The 6,646-nt window shown below is 45.1% G+C and overlaps 1 protein-coding gene across 4 annotated transcripts in view; it reads left to right on the top strand.

The window, feature by feature from the left end:
- Window positions 1-1,917: 1,917 nt before the first annotated feature.
- Window positions 1,918-6,646, top strand: part of PRKD3 (protein kinase D3) — a 66,703-nt gene continuing 61,974 nt past the window's right edge. For 2 of the 4 annotated variants that reach the window (XM_060753954.2, XM_060753952.2), the window contains exon 1: window positions 5,672-6,617. The gene's annotated coding sequence lies outside the window, so the exon portion shown is untranslated. Of the gene's footprint in view, window positions 2,074-5,671; window positions 6,618-6,646 lie in introns of those variants that run through there. The other 2 variants (XM_060753951.2, XM_060753953.2) reach the window with 2 other exon arrangements.

The following is a 6,646-nucleotide window of genomic DNA, read 5'->3' as shown; positions in this document are numbered from 1 at the left end:
CAATGCATGAGGAATTCGGAGCATGAAGGAGCCCGTAGTCGCTGCCTGGCTGCTCCCAAGAGGAAAGAAACTGCAGGGTTTCTCAAATAGCAACAGCTTGACAGAAAAAAAGAAAAAGTGTGTTGTCAAAGGCTTTCATGGCTGGAATCACTGGGTTGCTGTGAGTTTTCCGGGCTGTATGACCATGATCCAAGAGCATTCTCTCCTGACGTTTCACCCACATCTATGGCAGGCATCCTCTGAAGTTGCGAAGTCTGTTGAAAACTAGGCAAGTGAGGTTTGTATATCTGTGGAATGTCTAGGGTGGGGAAAAAGATTCTTGTTTGCTTGAGGCAAGTGTGAATGTTGCAATTGGCCACCTTGATTAGCACTGAATGTCCTTACAGAAAAGTATCTGAGAAAGAGAGAAAAAGACATTATGCGCACTTGTGCAAAACAGTAAAGAAAATATTTCAGGTTAAAACCCCCACAGTGTCTTTCCTGCCTAGTTACCTACCACATTCTGTTGTTTCCCCTTTCCACCACGCAACTTCTTTCTCTTTTCTTTCTATCTTCCACACCCACTTTTCTCTCTCTCCTTTCTCCCTCTCTTGGGGCCCTTCCAGGCAGGCCCTATATCCTAGGATCTGATCCCAGGATTTCTGCTTTAAACTGGATTGTATGAGTCCACACTGCCAGATAATCTGGGATAAACAGAAAACCTGGGAGTAGATCCTAGGATATAGGGTCTGTCTACAGAAGGGCCCTTGGTTTCTTTCTCCCTCTTTCTCTGCCCTCTATCTCCTTCCTCTCTCTCCCACCTCCCTCTTCTTTCTCTCTCCTTTTTTTCATCCCCTCTCTTCTTTCTCCCTCTCTTGGTTTCTTTATCTCCCTTCTGTCTCCTTCCATCCTTTCTCCCCCACCTCCCTCTTCTTTCTCTCTCCTTTTTTTCATCCCCTCTCTTAGTTTCTTTATCTCCCTTCTGTCTCCTTCCTTCCTTTCTCCCCCACCTCCCTCTTCTTTCTCTCTCCTTTTTTTCATCCCCTCTCTTCTTTCTCCCTCTCTTGGTTTCTTTATCTCCCTTCTGTCTCCTTCCTTCCTTTCTCTCCCACCTCCCTCTTCTTTCTCCCTTTCTTGGTTTCTTTCTCTCCCTTGTCGCCTTCCTTCCTTTCCTACCTCTCCCTTCTTTCTGGGCCCTTCCACACAGCCTTTTAACCCACAATATCCATTTTAAACCAAAATATCTGAGTCCACACTGCCATATATCCCAGTTCAAAGCAGATAATGTGGGATTTCATTCTCTCTCCTTTTTCTCAGGGCACTTCCACACAGCCCTATATCCCAGAATATCAAGGCAAGAAATCCCACATTATGAGTGTGAACTCAAATAACCTAGTTCAAAGCAGGCATTGTGGGATTCTGCTTTGAACTGGGTTATCTGAACCTACACTGTTATATATTCCAGTTCAAAGCGGATTTGTGGGATTTCCTGCCTTGATATTCTGGGATGTAGGGCTGTGTGGAAGGGCCCTCAGTCTCTCTCTCCTTTAATGTCTACACTCAGATAATGTGGGATTTCCTGCCTTGATATTCTGGGATATAGGGCTGTGTAGAAGGGCCCTCAGTCTCTCTCTTCTTTTCCTTTGTCTCCCTTCTTTTTCTCTGTCTTCCCTCCCTCCCCCTCCCCCAAAAGTCTTGGCTCCCTCGCGCCAGAGGTCCAGAACCCCAAGAAGTAACGGAAACTCTACGCGTCTCCTACTGCGCCTGCGCAGCCTCTGCCACCTCCTCCTCCCCCTCCCCCCACTCCAAAGGCCCCCCGGACGTTGTAGTTCGCGCTCCCGTTGGATCCCTGCGGATGTGGCGGGATGGAGGACTTCATTTCCCAGCATGCCTCTCTTCCGCTCTTTCCCTCCTCCTCCTCATCCCGGGCGGCTCTGTGTATATGTGTGTGTGTGTGTTTATGTGTGCCTGCGCGCGCGCGCGGCTCCAAGTGGGAGCGGCGCTCGTGAGGTGCGTGAGTGTTCCCGCGGAGTTTTCTCTCAGAACCTGCGCGCGGGAGAGAGAGAGGGAGAGAGAGAAAGAGCGCGAGAGAGAGTGAGTTGAGTGAGCGGCTCGGGCGGGCGACAAGGCGGGGAGGCTGAGGGGAAATGGCAGCGCGGGGCAACGTGGAAAGTTCCTTGGGTCCCACAGGAGGAGGCGGGGAAGGAGGGGCAGGAAGTTCTTCCACAGGGTTTTGGTCAGGCCTGGGCAAACTTGGGCCCTCTGGGCGTTTGGGGCTCCAACTCCCACCATTCCTAACAGCCTCAGGCCCTTTCCTTTTTCCCCTCAGCGGCCTGGGTTTTTAGCCTAGGACCAAAAAAATTCCAAGCCTTGGAGGCGAATCTGTAGATATGAAAAGCCAGCTGGGCTGTGATCTGCCCCTTCCCCAGACTCTTTGAGCTAAGCTGTCCCACTGCTTATTTCATCTCTCAGGGAATAATTGGCATCTTTTAATTAATTCTCAGCTCTGTTTCATGGAGGATGCTTGTGAGGATGATCTCTTCCATGTATTCTGAGCATTTTCCCTCTAAGACCATGACACTGTTGTTAGTCTGCATAAAAACACCATCAAAGTTGGGTTGCTGTGAGTTTTCCGGGCTGTGTGGCCATGTTCCAGAAACATTCTCTCCTGATGTTTCACCCACATCTATGGAGCCCTCGGTGGCACAGTGGGTTAAACCCCTGTGCCGGCAGGACTGAAGACCAACAGGTCGCAGGTTTGAATCTGGGGAGAGGTGGATGAGCTCCCTCTATCAGCTCCAGCTCATCATACAGGGACATGAGAGAAGCCTCCCAGAAGGATGATAAAAACATCAAATTATCCGGCCGTCCCCTGGGGAACATCCTTGCAGACGGCCAATTCTCTCACATCAGAAGCGACTTGCAGTTTCTCAAGTCGCTACTGACACAACAACCCCCCCCCAAAAAAAACCAAAAACCCACCTCTATGGCAGGTATCTTTAGAGGTTTTAACCTTTGAAGCCATGAATGGTTTTGACCCAGATTACCTGTCTGAACGTATCTCCTGCTCTGAACCATCACGAAGCTTAAGATTGTCAGGAGAGGCCCTGCTCTCGATCCCACCACCCTCGCAATCGCGGTTGGTGGCTACAAGAGACAAGGCCTTCTCAGCAGTGGGCCCCCGTCTGTGGAACTCCCTCCCTAAGGACATCAGGTTGGCGATGTTCCTCCTGTCCTTTAGAAGGCAACCCACAACCCCCATCATAATGAGCCCTCCTCCGCAAATTATCTGCTTTTCTTTTTTCTCTCGTCTGAATTTTTAATTAGTTTTAATCAATTTGTCTTTTAATCATTACATGTAGCCCGCCCACTGTCACTGTGCCTGTGTCTATTGTAATTTTATATTATGTATCCACATGTTTTATGTAATTATGATATTGTTTATTGTTCGCGTTTTTGGTTGTGTCTTGGTTTTTCTTTATTGTAATTGTTGTTTGGGCATGGCCTCATGTAAGCTGCTCCGAGTCCCCATTGGGGAGATGGTGGCAGGGTATAAATAAAGATTATTATTATTATTATTATTATTATTATTATTATAAGACAACTGAAGACCTGGCTTTGGAACCAGGCGTTCGACTAGAGAGGAGCAGCAATATGAAAGAAAATTTTGGACATTGCGACTGGATTCTCCTGGCTTGGCTTTGGTGTATTGGCATGTTAATGAATTTATTTGTTGAATCTGTATAATGTTTTAAATGGATTTTATTGTTTTAATTGTAATTTTATTGGTGTATATGTTGATAGCATCATCGGATGCTTATGTAAGGGTATCCTGAGTGCCCTTGTGGGGAGAAGGGCGAGATAGAAATGTATGTAATAAAATAAATAATAACGCCAGGAGAGAATGCTTCTGGAGCATAGCCCTACAGCCCAGAAAACACAGCAACCCAGTGATTCTGGCCATGAAAGCCTTCAACAACAAAATAGTCTAGGACCTCATCACACTAGAGAATGAATCCATTTTAAATCTGCTTGCTGCCTCTTGCAGAATTCTGGGGTTTTTAGTTTAGGGAGGAGCCTTTAACAGCCTCACTAAACTACAAACCCCAGAATTCTGCAGGATTTAAAAGTGGATTCATTCTCTAGTGCAGGGATCCTCAAACGTTTTAAACAGAGTGCCAGGTCACAGTCCCCTAAACTGGGCTGGATTATAATGTGAAAAAAACCTTGAATGAATTCCTATGCACACTGCACATATATTTGTAGAGAGATAAAACAATTAAAAACAATATAGTAAGTAAATGAAGAACAATGTTAACAAATATAAACTTATTAGTATTTCAATGGGAAGTGTAGGCCTGCTTTTGGCTGATGAGGTAGGATTGTTGTTGTGTGCTCTCGAGTAGTTTCAAACTTAGGTTGATTATGAGCAAGGGCCGGGTAAATGACCTTGGAGGGCTGTATCCGGCCCCTGGGCCTTAGCTTGAGGACCCCTGCTCTAGTGTGTTGAAGTAGAAAGTTGCAAAGTAGAAAAGGTGATGGTGATGCTAGCTATTGAGGCAGTGTTGTTTGTTAGGCTCAAATCTGTATTAAATGTACAACAGAAAGAGAAATAATAGATTGTGAATGCAACATGAAAGAAATAAGTTAAAATGGAAGTTTTTCAGTTGTCGCCCACAACCTGTTACTAGTCGTGATACTGAAAGCTTGGTTTTGTGGGAGGCTGGCACAGAAATTCCTGACTTTGAGTCACATATGTTGTTGGGCTACACTTCCCAGAATCCTGACCATCAGCCATGCTTCTGGGGCCTAAAGGCCAAGGACCTAAAGTCTGAGAAACATACATGGGATAGGGGCAATGTGGAGAGAGTAGAAGAATACTGCAAGTTGCCTCATCCTCCCCATCCTTTGCCGAGAGGTTGAAGTTGTTGAAGCTTTTATTTCTGAGCTTTTACTTGCAAATTGATGTATGTTTGATTGTTTTTTTTTTCATGCCAGAAGCGACTTGAGAAACTGCAAGTAGCTTCTGGTGTGCAAACCATTTATCTTCGGCATTCACAAAATATGGCAATTCAGCACAGTTCAGTAGTTTTATAAGGCCAAGGCTGCAATTTTGTGCTTATTTGTCCCACAGGATTTCATCAGCCCTGGAGATAGAGTTGTATGCTGTTGGACTGCACAAAGTCCTTATTCACTGACAACTCTTTCCTGAGCAAATTCTTTTGCTGTAGTTGCTGCAGAACTCAGTCAGATGTGTATTGTTTAGATACAGCTTTAATTTTAAATATTAAGGGAACCTTTTAGGTAAACCAGTGGTTCCCAACCTTTTTTTGACCAGGGATCACTAGACTAGGGACCACTCTCCAACAGGTTTATGAATCAGGTTTTGGTCAACTTTAGATTCGGATTTGGTTATTTGGGGTGCTGATTCAGAAAATTGCATTGGATAGACAACATCAGCTCTAGTTTCTGATACAGAACATATGTCATCCAGTAGTTGCCTTCTGCTCACCCACAGAAAACTGTATTTAATAATCTAGAGCTGATGTGGTCAATCGAATGCAATTTTCTGAATCAGCACCCCAAATTACTCCAGGAACAGGCCTAAAAACAAAAAAACCAAGGTGGCCCTGCTTCCAGGTGCTACATGGAACGACACTGCTCGGGGAGGGAGGGAGAGAGGGAGGAGAAGCAGCAGTCAGTAGGCTTATTGTCACGCCTTTCATGGAGCTTCTCACCTCCTGACATCCCTATTGCCTCAGCACTCTAAGGGTTTTGCGAGATCAGTGGCTCTTGTTGCAACAATGTATTAACGGCGAGGCCGCGGACCATATTTTAGTTCTTGAGGACCACTGGTGGTCCATGGACCACAGGTTGGGAACTGCTGAGATAAACCAAACATTTGGACAAACTAAGGGCTAGTCTTGCTCATTTCCTGCTCTTCTAGATTTTGCCTGTTTGTGTCCAAGGACATCCTTTTACACCTTTTCTTGTTGAGAGTACTTTGTTCTCACAGTGATAAAAGAAGTATCTTTCTTCCACATACTTCACAGAAGGTGACAGAGAGTTGACTGCTTTGGCAGCATCCAGACAACCACCAACACTCTTTCTCACCTTGCATCTTTGAAAGGGATGCAATACAACTAAAGGGGGAAGAGTTGTTTATCCTTGATGACCCAAAGTTGGAAGTAATATTGGGGTCCATTTGGTTCACCAGAACATGAATATGGAAAGTGAAAGCATAGAAATCTGCTTCTGCTTCTTGAAAGCAGCACAGACAAAACAGGAGAAGCTGTGGATGAAACTTCCCTGATGAGGTAGTGAAATAGATAAGGATTTGAACAATGCTGATTATGTAAGCCTTTGATGGCTTCTGACTTTGAAATAGATTCATTCCAATGTAGCTGTTTATCTGTCAGTGCCTGATTTCATTTGAAGGAGGAGTTACTAGAAATGGTTTCAAAACCTGGGAGTTGAATTGCCTGTAGTCTTGAATGAGTCAGGTCTGGGTGCTATTGGAAAGTGGAAGAGAACTATTTCTAAGTTGAATATCTGATCTGATCAGTGTAATTCTTTTCACATTCCATATATGAAGAGTTTGGAAATAAGGTTCAGTGCAGTGCTGAAATTCTCAATAGGTAAGAAAGAGTTAATCTTGGAAAGAGGC

Source organism: Anolis sagrei, chromosome 1 (assembly GCF_037176765.1).
Source record: "Anolis sagrei isolate rAnoSag1 chromosome 1, rAnoSag1.mat, whole genome shotgun sequence".
NCBI classification, from domain to species: domain Eukaryota; kingdom Metazoa; phylum Chordata; class Lepidosauria; order Squamata; family Dactyloidae; genus Anolis; species Anolis sagrei.
This window is presented reverse-complemented; position numbering and strand designations above follow the sequence as displayed.